Below are 16,650 nucleotides of genomic sequence, written 5' to 3'. Positions count from 1 at the left end.
TTAGGTTATCAGCATGAAATAGACCGTTATATCTATTAAGATGTTTTATGTAAACTTCATGGTAACCACAAGATAAAAACCTACAGTAGATTCACAAAAGAAAAATGAGAGGGGAATTAAAGTATACCATTATGGAAAATCAGCAATTCACAAAGGAAGGCAGCAAGAGAGGAACAAGGGAACTACAGAACAGCCAGAAGACAATGAATAAGATGGCATTAGTAAGTTCTTACCTATCATTAATACTCTAAATGTAAATGGATTGAGTTTTCCAATAAAAAGGTGTAGGGTAGCTGGATGGATTAAAAAAACTAGAGTGCTATATGATCAGTTCGGCTCCATGCTGCCTACAAGAGACTCACTTCAGCTTTAAGGATACACATACCCTCAAAGTGAAGGAATGGAGAAAAATATTCCTTGCAAGTGCAAATCAAAAAAGAGCAGGGGTGTCTATACTTATATCAGACAAAATAAATGTTAGCCAAAAATGTAATTAAAGATAAAGAAGGTCATTATGTAATGAGAAAGAGACCAATTCATCAAGAAGATATAACAATCATAAATATATATGCACCCAACATTGGAGCACCTAAATATGTTAAGAAATACTGACAGATCTAGAGGGAGAAATAGACAACAATAAAACAGTAGTAGGGGACTTCAGTAACCCACCTTCGGCAATTTTCCAGACAGAAAATCAGCAAGGAAACGTTGGACTTGAACTATACTTTAGACCAAATGGACTAAACAGACATATATAGAACATTCTATCCAACAGCAGCAGAATACACATTCTTTTTAAGTGCACATGGAACATCCTTCAGGATAGATCAAATAATAGGTCATAAAACAATTTTTAGAAAATTTAAGAAGATTGAAATCATACCAAGTACCGTTTCTGACCCCAATGCTATGAAACTAGAAATCACTAATGGGAGGAAACTGGAAAATTCACAAAATTCCAGTGGAAATGAAACAGTACACCTGAATAACCAATGAGTCAAAGAAGAAATCAAAAAGGAAATAAAATATCTTGCAACAAATGAAAACAGAAACATACCATACCACAATCTATGGAATGCTGCAAAAGCAGTTCTAAGAGTGAAGTTTACAGTGATAAATGCATACATTAAGAAAAAGATCTCAAACAAACAACCTAACTTTACACCTCAAGGATATAGAAAAAGAACAAACTAAGCCTAGTTACCTGAACGAAGGAAGTAACAAAGATCAGAGCAAAAGTAAATGAAATGGAAACCAGAAAAACACTAGAAAAAGTCAATGAAACTAAGAGCTGTTTTTTTTTTCTAAAGAGAAAATTGGCAAACCTTTAGCTAGACTAAGAAAAAAAGAATATTCTGGTAAATAAAATCAGTAATGAAAGAGGAGGCATTGCACTTCATACCACAGAAATACAAGGGACCATAACAGCCTACCATGAACACTTGTATGCCAACATAACCTAGATGAAATGGATAAATTTCTAGAAACATACAAACCTACCAAGACTGAATCATGAAGAAATATAAAATCTGGACAGACTAATAATAAATAAGGAGATTAAATCAGTAATAAAAAACCTTCCAACAAAGACAAAGGACCGTAGGGCTTCACTTGTGAATTCTGTCGAACATTTAAAGAATTAACACTAATCCTTCTCAAACTCTTCCAAAAAATAGAAGAGGAGGGAATACTCCCAAACTCATTTTGTGAGGCCAGCATTACCCTCATACCAAAGCCAGATAGGGACATTACAAGAAAAGAAAACTAAGGCTGAAATCTCTGATGAATATAGATGCAAACGTTCTCAACAAAATATTGGCAAACTAAATTCAACAGCACATTAAAAGGATGATACACCATGATCAAGTGAGATTTATCTGTAGGATTCAAGGATGGTTCAACATCTGCAAATCAATAAATGTGGTACACCACATTAGTAGAATGAAAGATAAAAGTCATATCTCAATAGATGCAAAAAAGCATTTGACAAAATACAGCATCCTTTCATGATAAAAATTCTCAACAAATTGGGTATAGAAGGAACATACCTTAATGTAATAAAGGCCGTATATGACAAGCCCACAGTTAACATCATATTCAGCAGGGAAATGTCTAAGCTTTTCCTCTAAAATCAGAAACAAGACAAGGGTGCCCACTCTCAGCACTCCTATTCAACATAGTACTGGATGTCTTAGCCAGAGCAGTCAGTCGAGAAAGAAATAAAAGGCATCCAATTGGGAAAGAAGAAGTAAAATTATCTTTGCTTGTGATGGTATGATCTTACGTATAGAAAATCTAAAGACTCCACCAAAAAAACTATTAGAACTGATCAGCAAATTCTGTAAAGGGGATACAAAATCAACACAGATCAGTTGAGTTTCTATACATCAGCAGTGAATTATCTGAAAAAGAAATAAAGCACTCCCATTCACAATAGCATGAAAAACGGTAAGATACTTAGGAAAAAATTTAACCAAGGAGATAAAAGACGTGTACGCTGAAAACTATGACTTCGATGAAATTGAAAAAAAACACAAATGGAAAAAACCACAAGTAATATTGTTAAAATGTCCATACTACCCAAAGCCATCTATAGAGTCAATACAATTCCTATCAAAATTCCAATGGTATTTTTCACACAAATTTTAAAATCCTAAAATTTGTGTGGAACCACAAAAGACCCCAAATAGCCAAAGTAATCCTGAGAAAGAACAAAGCTGTAGGCATCACACTTTCTGATTTCAAACTATACTAGAAAGCTCTAGTAAGGAAAACAGGATGGTACAGACATAAAAATAGACATATAAACAAATGAAACAGAATTGAGAGCCCAGAAATAACCCCCTGCGAATATGGTTAACTAATATTTGACAAGGGAGCCAAGAATATTCAGTATGGAAAGGTATAGTCTCTTCAGTAAATGTTGTTGGAAAAACTGGATAACCACATGCAGAAGAATGAAATTGGACCCGTTTCTCACAACACTCACAAAAATTAACTCGAATGGATTAAAGACTTAAACATAAGACCCTGAACTGTAAAACTCCTGAAAGAAAACATAGATGGCAAGCTCCTTGACATTGATCTTGGTAGTGGTTTTTCAGATATGATCCCAAAAGCAAAAGCAACGGAAGCAAAAATTAATAAGTGGAACTACATAAAACTAAAAAGCTCGTACGCAACAAAAGAAGCTGTCAACGAAATGAAAAGGCATCCTATGAAATGGGAGAAAACATTTGCAAATTGTATTTCTAATAAGGGGTTAATATTCAAAATATATAATTTATACAATTCAATAACAAAACATAATTACCATTACTTCCTTATCACCAGTGAGAATATTTAAGATCTACCCTCTTAGCAACTTTCAACTATAAATACAGTATGGTTAATGATAATCCCCATGTACATGCTGTACATTAGATCCCCAGAAAGTTTGTACCCTTTGACCAACATATCCCATTTCCCTCACCCCCTAAGCCCTGGTAACCACCACTCTACTCTGTTTCTGTGAGTTCAGCTCTTTTAGATTCCACCTATAAGTTATATTGCATAGTATTCGTCTTCCTCTGTCTTGCTTATTTCACTTAGCATAATGCCCTCATGGTGCATCTGTGTTGTCACAAATGGCAAGATTTCCTTCGCATTGCTAGATAATATTCCATTGAGTGTGTGTACATATTTACTATATATTTTTCCACATCATCTTTATCTGTTCATCCGATGATGGGTACTTAGATTGTTTCCATATCTTGGCTTTTGTGAATAATGCTTCAGTGAACTCAGGAGTGCAGAGATCTCTTCAAGATAGTGATTTCATTGCCTTCAGAGGTATACCCAAAAGTGGGGTTGCTGGATCATATAGTAGTTCTATTTATAATTTTGGGGGGAACTTCATGCTGTTTTCCATAGTGGCTATATGGTGGATTTACATTCCTACCAACAGTGCACGAGAGTTGCCTTTTCTCTACTTCCTTGCCAGCAAGGATCTCTTGCCTTTGTGGTAATAGCCATTCTAGTGGATGTCAGGTGATATCTCACTGTGGTTTTCATTTGAGTTTCTCTGATAATGAGCAGTGTTGAGTATCTTTTCATATGCTTGGTGGCCATATGTTTGTCTTCTTTGGAAAAATGTCTGTTCAGTTCCTCTCCCCATTTTTTTTTAATTAAGATTATGATAGTTTACAACCTTGTGAAATTTCAATTGTGCATTATTGTTAGTCATGTTGTGGGCACACCACTTCACCCTTTGTGCCCTCCCCCACCCCCCTTTCCCCTGGTAACCACCGATCAGTTCTCCTTGTCTATATGTTAACTTCCACCTATGAGTGGAGTCATACAGAGTTCGTCTTTCTCTCCTCTGCCTATTTTTTAATTGGATTGTTTGGGTTTTTTGCTATTGAGTTCTAGGACTTACTTTTATATTCTTGATATTACCCCCTTATCAGATACATGATTTGCAAATATTTTCTCCTATTACATAAATTGCCTTTTCATTCTGTTGATTGTGTCCTTTGATGTACAAAATTTTTTGTTGGATGTAGTCCCGTTTGTCTACTTTTGCTTTTGTTGCCTGTCCTTTTGGTGTCATATCTAAGAAAAAATTGCCAAAACCAATGTCATGAAGCTTTTCCCCTATGTGTTCTTCTAGGAGTTTTATAGTTTTGGTTCTTAGGTTTAGGTCTTTAATGCGTTTTGAATTAATTTTTTTATATTGTGTAAGATTAGAGCCTACCTTCATTCTTCCAGTTTTCCCAACACTAATTTTTGAAGAGACTGTCGTTTCCCCTTCGACTGGTCTTAGCATCCTTGTGCAAGATCGTTTGATCATATACACAAAGGTTTAAAACTGTTTGAAAGGTATACATTGAAAAAAATCTCTCCTTCACTCTTGTCCCTCATTTCTGCCCTCCCTAAAAGTAATCACTGCTATTAGTTTCTGGGTTTTGTTTTTTGTGTTGTGTTTTTTTGGTGAGGGAGGCTAATCTATTCACATGGTTTATGTAACAAACAATGTACAAAGCTGTCCATTGAAAAAGTTTGTTTCCACGTCTGTCCTACTTCCCTTTAATGCCCTCTATAGGTAACTGTTTTTATTGTGTCATGTGCTATATAACGACGTTTCAGTCAATGGTGGACTGCATATATGACAGTGATTCCATAAGATTAGTACCATATAGCCTATGTGTGTAGGTTATATAATTTAGGTTAGTATAAGTATGCTCTGTGATGTTCCTACAACGGTAGAATCACCTAACAATGCATTTCCCAGACTGTATTCCCATCGTTAAGCAATGTGTGACTGTGGTTCCTTCTGTAGCTTTCCAGTATACATGAATCTGTAGTCTTATCTTTCCTTTCTTACACAAAAGGTAGCCAGCATGCTTTATACTCTCTGTTCTTTGCCTTTTGTTCCTTAAATTTGCAATATTTCCTGAAGCTCTTTTCATATCATGAGCTTCTTCATTCTTTTTTTTTTTTTTTTTTCACAGCTGCAGAATATTCCATTGTGTGGTTGTACCATTTTTAACCAATGCCTGCTGTTAAACTCTCTTTTGCAGTTATTAAAAACAATGCTGCATGAAATGTGCCATTTCATAAGTGGTCAAGTGTATTTATAGGATGAGATTTCAATATTGCTCTCTGTACTAATTTTTACTCTTACCAGCAGGATGAAATAGTACACCATGTTATAGTAGGATTTTGTTTTGTTTTGTGTTCAACTTTGGTCTTCATTGTTTTGTGGCTTGAGGCAGGGAAGAAATGTTTATATCATATAATTTTTTTTTTTTAAAGATTTTATTTTTTCCTTTTTCTCCCCAAAACCCCCCAGTACATAGTTGTATATTCTTCGTTGTGGGTCCTTCTAGTTGTGGTATGTGGGACGCTGCCTCAGCGTGGCTTGATGAGCGGTGCCATGTCCGCGCCCAGGATTCGAACCAACAAAACACTGGGCCGCCTGCAGCGGAGCACGCGAACCCAACCACTCGGCCACGGGGCCAGCCCCTATATCATATAATTTTTATTAGTAGTAGTAGTGTTATTAGAACATTTAACAGCAGGAACTAAGCATCAGAGAGACAAATAGTGATTTGTATCAAGAACATATGAAATAACAGATGGGCAGCACTAACCTTCTTGTCTTTCTTTCTACAGAATTCCTATGAACCAGTTTCTATACAAACGTGTTTTCAGTTGCTTTTTGGTACTTAGAAATTTGAGGATGTGTATAGGAATCTTAAAATTGAGAATTGCTACTCTTTGTCATGCCAGGTTCATGTTATTTTAATGTTTTTGAAAACAGACCCAAGATTTTACTCACTGATTGATTCACATAAAAGCATTGTTAGGAGGCCATGACATGTATTTTTTAAATGTATTGGAGAAGTGGTTTGCCTGATGGTAAGTGTCTCACATAAATTGACTAAAACTTGTGATCTCCTCTCACCCAAAGCTGTTCCTTCTGAGATGGCCAAGAAATTTCTTTTATATATATGGTTTGGATTTTATATGTTCCCATAACAACTTTGTAAAGCTCCTTTTGTCCTTACATAATTTTTTTCTGCCACCAAATACAGAATTAAGCTTTTTCCCATTCAGATGACAAGATCTTCTTTATTTTAGTGTAAGAGAATTAGTTATAGGTGCTTTAAAGCAAAGCACTTTCCGTTCTTCTTACCCCAGAGCATTCTGAGGCGTAAAACTAGATGGAGGTAATGTGTGGCCATGGACTCATTTAGATACAGTCGGCCACCCGCATCTTCAGGTTCCACTAACTGTAGGTTCCACATCCATAGGTTCCACCAGCCGCAGAGGGAAAGGCCTATGGTGGTTGTCCCTCTTCTGAACATGTAGAGACTTTTTTCTTGTCATTATTCCCTAAACAATATAGCATAACAACTATCTACATAGCATTTATATTGTCTTGGGTATCGTAAGTAATCTAGAGATGATTTAAAGTATATGGGAGGATGTGCCTAGGTTATATGCAAATATGCCATTTTTTTATAAGGGACTTGAGCATCTGTGGATTTGGGTATAGGAGGGTCCTGGAAGTAATCCCCCTGTGGATGCTGAGGGATGACTGTATGCGTGTGTCTGTGCATGTGGGTGTGTACATGTACACAAATGTGTAATTACTCCTTTTGATAATGAATCTTATCCATTTTGGAACATTACTCTGTATTTCTCACAGTGGTTCCATTCTAGCCCCAAATCAAAATCAGGATGGTTTGATGGCAACAGTGGAACTGTCATATTCAGCATAAAGTTTGAGAATGACCATTGTGAAGGTAGTAGATTAAAGTATACTATAATGTCATTTAGAGAAGGGTTTATTCATATATTATGTAGATGTGATGTATTTTTCTCTTGGCCATTCATTAAAAATATTTCATTGGGCCGGCTCGGTGGTGCAGTGGTTAAGTTCGCACATTCTGCTTTGGTGGCCCAGGGTTTGCCAGTTTGAATCCCAGGTGCTGCTTGTCGAGCCATGCTGTGGCAGGCATCCCACATATAAAGTAGAGGAAGATGGGCATGGATGTTAGCTCAGGGCCAGTCTTCCTTGGCAAAAAAGAGGAAGATTGGTGGCAGATGTTAGTTCAGGGCTAATCTTCCTCAAAAAAAAAAAACCAACAAATTTCATTAACTGGTAATAATTAGCTCACTTCCCTATTCCCAGTAATGTTTACCAGAAGCTTAAATCACCCAACCGTTTTCCCTAAGTCTTTTTTTTTTCCTTATAGCACAAGGGTTACAAGAAAAGAAATAATAGATGCTGCTTTAAAATACTGTAATAGGTTTGGATACTATTTTTAGCATTTTTAGTTTGATACCAAGTGAGTTGGTTAAAGTGTTAAGGTTGATAGAATCATGCAGAGCAAGCAAAGGTTGCTCAGAAACAAAGGGAACTGCAAACACTGGCATCAGAAAGTGGTTGGCGCATCAGGTTACAAGCCGTTCTGGAAACAGTGAGTGAGAGTTGGGCCAGGAATGGTGGCCCTAATATCCATGAGCCGTGCTGGTTTGTGGGATGGAATCAAGCCTTACAAATTGTGTGAGTTCTTGTAGGTAAGTGTGTAGAATCTTCAGTTTGAGTGGACAGATTGATAAATGCTCCTGTTAGGTGATGTTAAGTCAAATATTATTCATAAGACAAACTTGTGTAGCCAAAGAAGTTCAAAATATCGTGTGCCTTAGAGTGCCTTACAGTGACTCAGCCAGTCATCTGGTGCATCTGTTTCCCTGTGGGGAGTGTGTTACAGGCAACAATCCTGTTAGATTGCCTAGAGGTACAGCAGAACTTTTGAAGAATCAGGCAGTTAGTATAAATAGAGGAAAGGCAGGCCCCAAAGTAAACTGATTTACTCCCGGTGTTGCCAAATACTGCCCTGCATATGTAGTGATGCGTCACATATTCCCCACGCCCTTCCCAAAGAAACCTGAATATGAAGGTGTAAACGTTAGAGACTGAAAGATTTTACTAAGGAGGAGAGGTGTCCTCGTAGCAAGTAGAGCGTATGTGAGAGTTGGAACTATTTAAAAATATGTGTAGGTCGACAAGGAAAGTTTTTTTGACCATTTCTTCTTTCTTTACTTTTCCTTTGACCAGTTTTTTTTGTACTTGGTGCGGGGGCTGGGGTTCATTTGTTTGAGTACCGGCTGTGCTGGTTTTAGCAATACAGTTGTAAGAGCCGACTATTTTCCATGTCCTCTTAACCTCCTTTGATACACTAGTAAAGAGTGCACAGTGAATTGAGATTCCAGACTTGTCTTTGGACAGAGTTTACTAATGCCCTTAGTCTAAGTTTATGTAATTTCTGATATTAAAAAAATCACTGGTTTTTTTTTGTTTTTTTTTGCAAGTCCGTTTCTTTGAACTCTGAAGCAGAGGCTAGAATAATTTGTGTAGTCACAACATAGAAAATTTATGTTCTCTGCGTTATGTTGGTTCCCACTGGAGAGGTTTTCCCCTAAATGAAAAGTATAAGAAGAAGAAGGCCAGCAGTCTCTTACTTTGATTCAGATTTAAAATTCACAGAAGCTTGGTGTAAAATCGTTATAGACATATATTTGGAGGTGAAATTTTTTTATGACTAGAAAAAAGAGGTTTATATTAGCTTCTCTTTTGTTCAGTAGTTACTGTATATTTCCTATTTGAATTTCCAAGTTGCTACACATACATATTTTAAAATTTATAAGCTGTTTGCAAAATTTTCATTAAAATGAATTTATTTCTCAATATTTTGGAACTTTTATGTAAAGAATCTCTTTATGCTTTTCTTATGTCCACTCTTTAAAAAGCAAATCCCAACCACTGACAAAAAGTTTTTCCTTATGTATAAAAAATTTTTGAAATAACTTTTTTGTGTAAACTGCTTGTGAGGTCAGGAAATAGTCGGATCATATTTCAGATACAGAGAGGACTTTTGTAATTAATCATGATGGTTTCTTAAAATCTTAACCCTATTAAAAAATTCGTACTAGATTTTGAAGTTGTATTGTGAAGTAATATTGTACCATAAGGACTAGATATTCCTTAAAAGTGCATGTTTAAGTTTAATCTTTAGTTTGTATTTTTTCAATTGCCAGTTTGACTTTTGATCAGTGACATATTTCATTACAAATTTGTCATTCATGTTCTTCTTTGTTAATGCATTCTTTCTTAACTAATAAACTTTGTTAGAGCAATTGTAGGTATTTTAGAAAAATTGAGCAGGAAGTACAAATTCAACCTCCTCTCTGTTTCCCCTGTTATTAACATTTTGCATTAGTGTGGTTCATGTGTTACGGTAAACAAGCCAATATTGATACATTGTTGACTAAAAAGTCCATAGTGTATTTTCAGGTTCGCTCTGTGTTGTACTTTCTGTGGGTTTTGGCAAACATATAATGACACGTATTCACCGTTATCCTTAAGTGCAAAGATTCTTTCCTCAGCCGTGTCCTGTTTACTAATAAGCTTATCAAAGACATTCTTCATTCTGTTACAGTGTTTTTGATCCTAGCATTTTATTTATTTATTTTTTTTGGTTCTTTCTTAGGATTTCCATCTCTCTGCTCACATTGCTCATCTGTTCTTGCATGCTGTCACCTCTATTCATTAGAGTCCTTAACATATTAATCATAGTTGTTTAAATTGTGTTTTAAATTCCTAGTCTGGTAATTCTAGCATCTCTGCCGTGTCTGCTTCTGATGCTTGCTCTGTCACTTCAAATTGTGTTTTTTGCCTTTTGGAATACCGTGTAATTTTTTCTTGATAGCCGGACATGATGTACCCAGTGAAAGGAACTGTTGTAAATAGGCTTTTAGTAATGTGGTAGAGAGATGTGATGGGAGGGGAAGCATTCTCTAGTCCTACGATTAGGTTTTACTTTATTAGTGAGTCTGTGCCTCTGGACTGAGAACTTCGTGAGTAGTTCCCAGGTTTTTCTCCTTCCTTAGGTGGGGCAGGATGGCAAAAGTGGGCTGGAGTTGGTTATTTCCCTTCCTCGGGTAAGTTAGGCTCTGATAATACCCCAGCAGGTTAGGCTCTGGTTAACTAGTTTCTCCTGAGGGCAGGCCTTGTTAAGAACAGAGTACTCTGGGTATTTCAGTTGTTCCATTTCCCCTCCAAAAGCCCAAGGGGAATTTTCTCCGATATTTACTGTGGAAACCTGGTAGAACTAGCTCCTGAAGGTAAATTCTGAAATATTGTGGGGGTCCCCCTGGAGTTTTGTTTGTTTTCTGAGGAAGATTTGCTCTGAGCTAACATCTGTTGTCAATCTTCCTCTTTTTGCTTGAGGAAGGTTCTCCTTGAGCTAATATCTGTACCAACCTTCCTCTATTTTGTATGTGGGTCACCACCACAGCATCCCCCCTGAAGAGTGGTGTAGGTCCGTGCCTGGGATCTGAACCCTTGAACCTGGGCTGTCAAAGCAGAGTGTGCCGAACTTAACCACTAGGCCACAGGGCCAGCCCCCACCGGAGTTTTTAACTCTCAAGAGTTGTCTACACTAAGCCTCCAGCAACTTGCCAATTACAGTTCAGGTTTTTCTACCCCAGCACTGGTTCCCCCTGTAGTTTCTGCTCCTGAGTCCCTGTTCCGGTAAGCCACTACTCCCTGTATTCGCCTATTGGTGTCCCCAGTCTTGAGGGCAGTGGTTTGCCCTGTGTCCTTACCTCTCTTATGGATTCTAAAAGAGCTGTTGATTTTTCAGTGTATTCAACTTTTTATTTGTTAGAACAGAGTGGTGACTTCCAAGCTCCTTACTTGCGCAGCCAGAAACCCAAAGTCTATATTTACTATTTGCAAAATAGTTTCACTGCCCTAAAAATCCCCTGTGTAGTACCTATTCATCTTTCTCATCTCCCTTCCCCCAGCAAACCCCTGGTAACTACTAATCATTCAACTGTCTCTAGTTTTACCTTTTCCAGAATGTTGTATAGTTGGAATTCTGCAGTATGTATGCTTTTCAGATTGTCATCTTTCACGTAATAATATGTATTTAAGATTCCTTCATGTCTTTTCATGGCTTGATAGCTCATTTCTTTTTATTACTGAGTACTGTTCCATTGAATGTTGTAGCACAGTTTGTTTATCCTTTCACCTGTTGAAGGACATCTTAGTTGCTTCAAAGTTTTGGCGGTTATAAATAAAACTGCTTTAAATATTTATGTGCAGGGTTTTTTTTTTAAAAAAGATTTTATTTTTTCCTTTTTCTCCCAAAGCTCCCCAGTACATAGCTGTGTATTTTTAGTTGTGGGTTCTTCTAGTTGTGGCATGTGGGATGCTGCCTCAGCGTGGCTTGACAAGCAGTGCCATGTCTGCGCCTGGGATTCGAACTGGTGAAACCCTGGGCCAATGAAGCAAAGCATGCAAACTTAACCACTGCGCCACCAGGCTGGCCCCATATGTTCAGGGGTGTTTTTTTTTTAAACATTTTGCCTTGTGTTTATTATTAAAAACCATTTAAAAAAGTAATATGTTAATACCGTATCTTCATCAAGAAAGCATTTTCTAGTGTAACCACTTTGAAAATCAGACTGGCAAGTCCTCAGATGTTAAACAGTTACCACATGATCTGGCAGTTCACTGATATACCCAAAAGCAATGAAAACATGTCAACACAAAAATTTGTACCTGAATTTTCATAGCAGCATTATTCATAATAGTCAAGGAGTAGAAACAAGCCAATATCTGTCAGCTGATGGATGGATAAGTAAAATGTAGGATATCTGTACAGTGGAATATTATTAGGCGATAAAAAGAAATGAAGTATGCTACAACATAATGAAACTTGAAAACATCATGCTAAGTAAAAGATGGCAGTCACAAGAGACCACACATTGTATGATTCATTTTATGTGAAAGACATGTCCAGAATAGGCAAAATCTATAGAGACAGAAAGTAGATTACTGGTTGCCTAGGGCTGGGGGCGTGGTGGGAAATGGGGAATGACTACTAATGGAGTATGAGCTTTCTTTTGGAGGTGGTGAAAATGTCCCAAGAGTGATTGTGGTGGTGGTTTCATATTCTGAATATACTAAAAGCCATTGAATTGTACATTTTTTTAAAAGATTTTTTATTTTTTTTCCTTTTTCTCCCAAAGCCCCCCAGTACATAGTTGTATATTCTTCGTTGTGGGTCCTTCTAGTTGTGGCATGTGGGATACTGCCTCAGCGTGGCTTGACAAGCAGTGCCATGTCCGCGCCCAGGATTCGAACCAACGAAACACTGGGCCGCCTGCAGCGGAGCATGCGAACTTAACCGCTCGGCCATGGGGCCAGCCCCAAATTGTACATTTTAAATGGGTGAATTGTATAGTATATGAATAATAAAGCTGTTAAAAAAAACATTTTCTGAGAAAACTCCACTAAGCTAATCTAATTAATTCCCTGGAGAATTTTCTATAGAGAAGAGTTCGTTCTTTCATTTAACGAATATCTGTTGAGCGTCTGCTATGTGCCAGGCATTATTTCAGGCAATTGAACTATTTCTATTATTTTTCACTTCAATTTTTATTTTACAAATTTTTTTCCTTGGTGTTTATTCTCTTCTGTGCATGTTTTACAATGAACGTGAGTTATAAAACAAGTGTAAAGATTATAATATATATCCTAATTTGTATTAATCTGCCATAATCTGTATAGTAGCTATTATTTTTATAAAGTCCAATTTTTCAGGATCAGATTTTGCATATCCAAATTCTGTTAAGAATTCTTAATTTTTGTGGCAATTTGTAGTCAAGAGCAATCTTTATCGTGTATCATTTTAGCCAGTGAGTTATTTTAGCCAGTTCTGTGTTTATTATTGCTACCAATAATATTCACTATGGATTGGAAAGACACGTAGAATTTTTCTTTCTTAGCTAATCTTAAGAGAGAATTTTGAGCATTCGCCTCTATCTCTGTATTACCGTTTAAGGAACCTAGCTCTTCAGCGTCATAATGTCCTGCTTTGGGATAGGAGAGAACAGGCTTGATAAACAGGAGCACAGAACCATAAAAGTGGACAGTGTTGAGAACATGGTGGCTAGGTAGTGGAGCGGAACGGAGAATGTTTGGGAGCTGTAGTGAAGAACAAGACTGCATTGCGGGCCACATTTTGGCAAAGCCTTGGAAGCCATTCTGTGAAGACTGGAGTTTATTCTGTAGGCAATATGACCTGGAACCCTCCTCTTTTTTCTGATTCTAAAGTTAATTCAAGATCAGTATAGAAAATTTGGAGAATACTAAAATTACGAAGATGAAAATGTTGCAGATTACAGATAATCACTGTTAACATTTTGAAATATACCTTTCCAGTTTCTTCCAATTCATTTTTTACACAGCTGAAGCCAAATTACATGCACAATTTTTATCTTGCTTTTTTATTTACTGAACATTATAATATAAGCATTTTACACATTATTAAATACTTTAGCATGTTATTTTAATAGTCATGTGCAGGTTTTTATGTGGACATAGAAATTTGCATAAATACCAAAGAGAGTGATTGGTGAATCATATGGTAAGAGTATGTTTAGTTGTGGAAGAAACTACCCAGCTGTCTTCCCACCAGTAATGAATAAGCATTCCTGTTGCTCTACATCCTTGTTAGCATTTGATGTTGTCATTGTTTTGGATTTTAGCCATTCTAATATGTATGTAGTGGTATCTCATTGATGTTTTAATATGTGGTTCCCTAATGATGTATGTTGTCGAGCATCTTTTCATATGCTTGTTTGCCATCTATATATCTTCTTTGGTGAGGTGGCTGTTCAGAGCTTTTGCCCATTTTTAGAGTGGGTTGTTTATTTTCTTATTGTTGAACTTTTTTGGCTACCAGTCCTTTATTAGATGTGTTTTGCAAAGATTTTCTCCTACTCTGTGGCTTATCTTTTCATTTCTTAAAAGGGTCTTCTCCAGAGCAGAACTTTGTAATTTTAATGAAGTCCAATTTATCAGTTTTTTCTTTCGTGGATCATGCTTTTGGTGTTCTGTCTTAGTCTTCACCAACCCTAAGGTCACCTAGATTTTTCTCCTATGTTGTCTTTTAGGAGTTTTGCATTTTACATTTAAGTCTATGGTACATTTTGAGTTAATTTCTGTGAAGGGTATAAGGTGTGTGTCTAGATTCACTTTTTGCACGTGGGTGTTCAGTTGTTCCAACACCGTTTATGGAAAAGGCTATCCTTTCTCTATTGAGTTGTCTTTGTTCCTTTGTTAGAGATCAGTTGACTCTGTTTGTGTGGGTCTATTTTGGGGCTCTCTGTTATGTTCCATTGATTTTTTTGTCCTTTTAATTATTTTTCATTTTTATCCTCATTTTCATGTTTATTTCAGTGTAATACATTCCTTGACCAACACTTTGAGTTTCAAAAAATTGTGTGTCAGTGGGATTTTTGTAAATCTAATCATTTATAATTATCCTAGAGCTGCTTATTATTTTTAAAGTCATCTTGTGATGAACCTTTTGTGAAGTGAATAGTTATTCTTAGGGCTTATGTAAATGCAGATTTTATTTTTCAAGTATTTGTGAAAGGCAAGCCAACTATTCTTTTGTATGTTATGTTGAAACATATTTGAAATGAATCCTTTATTTCACCTTAGGAAAACCTTTAAAAAAAAATGCTGCTAAAATGTGATTAATTGTAGGGGCCGGCCCCATGGCTGAACAGTTAAAGTTCTGTGCACTCTGCTTTGGTGGCCTAGGTTTGCAGGTTCGGATCTGGGGTGCAGACCTACTCCACTCATCACTCATGCTGTGGAGGCATCCCACATACAAAATAGAGGAAGACTGGCACAGATGTAATCTTCCTCACACACACAAACATATATATGTGGTTAATTTAATTTAACTATATACATATGGTTAAAGACCTAGGAAATGCCTAGATTTCCTGGCAAATTTTTACTTTAGAACTTAGGGATCACAATACAGTAAAAGCTAAATTATTTACTCCTTACTCTCTACCACACACAGTTCTAGGTGCTTTATAAACCATTAGTTTATTTAATCCTCACAAACAGTTTATTAGGTGAAGTGTTTTTATTATTCGCCTTTTACAGATGAGGAGACCAAGGCTTAGAGAAATTACATAACTTCCCCAAGGTTTTACAGGCTAGCACATGACAAAGCCCAGTATGTCTGACTCCAGAGCCCAAAGCACCGTATTTCCTTGTGAGCTCACACTTTATAAACAAGAGCTGGATTTGTAGGAAAGATTACTTTGTAAATGATTAAATTTTTTTTTAAGTTCTAAAGTCATTGATTATACTAATAGCTTTTCCCCCCTTTGATGGAGTGAGTATATTTGTGAAATCAAAAATTTTTTTTAGCATTTTAAGAATTACTAATTTTACTAGTTTCTGGAAGGGGGGATTAAGGTCATAAAATTGTGTAATTTGATCCTCAAATAAACTTCTTACATAGAATTCAGAACTATCTATATCATAAACCAATTGTGTTTTTTTTAATGATAGTCGTATATTCAGACTGACCAGCCTTTAAGATCTGTTTATTTAGTTTAGTCTTTCATTTTCAAATAAAGCGAGTCTCCCTCCTTACTCCATTATGTTCTGGAGCCCTGTCATGTTTTACATAATACATTCAAGTGTGTGACTATATAACACCGTGTAATTTATCTGATTTATGTAATCAAAAGGTTTTACAAATTTAAATGCCAGTAGTCTTATCACCATGTAAAGAATAGATGCTTAACTCTAAAATACCACCACGTAAAACAGACGGGATTCAACTGAATGTACAGTGAGGCAGCCTGTGTTTGTGCTTTGCACTCAGGTGCAGACCTCTTCCCCAGGTGAGTTTGTTTGGGTTTGTCTTGTTAGTTCTTGCCTTGAGAAGTACAGTTGGTTTTCTCATTCTTAGGTTAGCTTCCAAAAAACCCCTTCTTTTTTAAGCAGTTTGAAACTATGATAATGGAATGTTGGTTGTTGCAGGAGAGCATAGCAACATTATTGCAAGACTTTAAGCTTAGCAAGAACAAATTACAAAATGGGTGACTGAGAAATATGCAACTTGCTGATTCTCATAAATTACTGTGTTAGATTGTTTGTGCTTTGGAATCAAAGGCCGGAAGGTAGTATCTTATCAAACATGAAGGCAAGGGGCTTAAAAACGCTGGGCCCTTGCAGGAACGGAACGCCGTCTATATAACTTGCCA

At 36.6% G+C, this 16,650-nt stretch overlaps 1 protein-coding gene across 3 annotated transcripts in view; it reads left to right on the top strand.

The window, feature by feature from the left end:
* The window catches only part of KLHL2 (kelch like family member 2), a 107,388-nt gene that overhangs the window by 66,297 nt on the left and 24,441 nt on the right, over positions 1-16,650 (top strand). The gene's annotated exons all lie outside the window — the stretch shown is intronic.

The sequence above is a fragment of the Equus caballus genome, chromosome 2 (genome assembly GCF_041296265.1).
Source record: "Equus caballus isolate H_3958 breed thoroughbred chromosome 2, TB-T2T, whole genome shotgun sequence".
Classification (NCBI taxonomy): Eukaryota; Metazoa; Chordata; class Mammalia; order Perissodactyla; family Equidae; genus Equus; species Equus caballus.
Note: the sequence above shows the minus strand (reverse complement) of the source record. Positions and strands in the feature narration are given on the sequence as shown.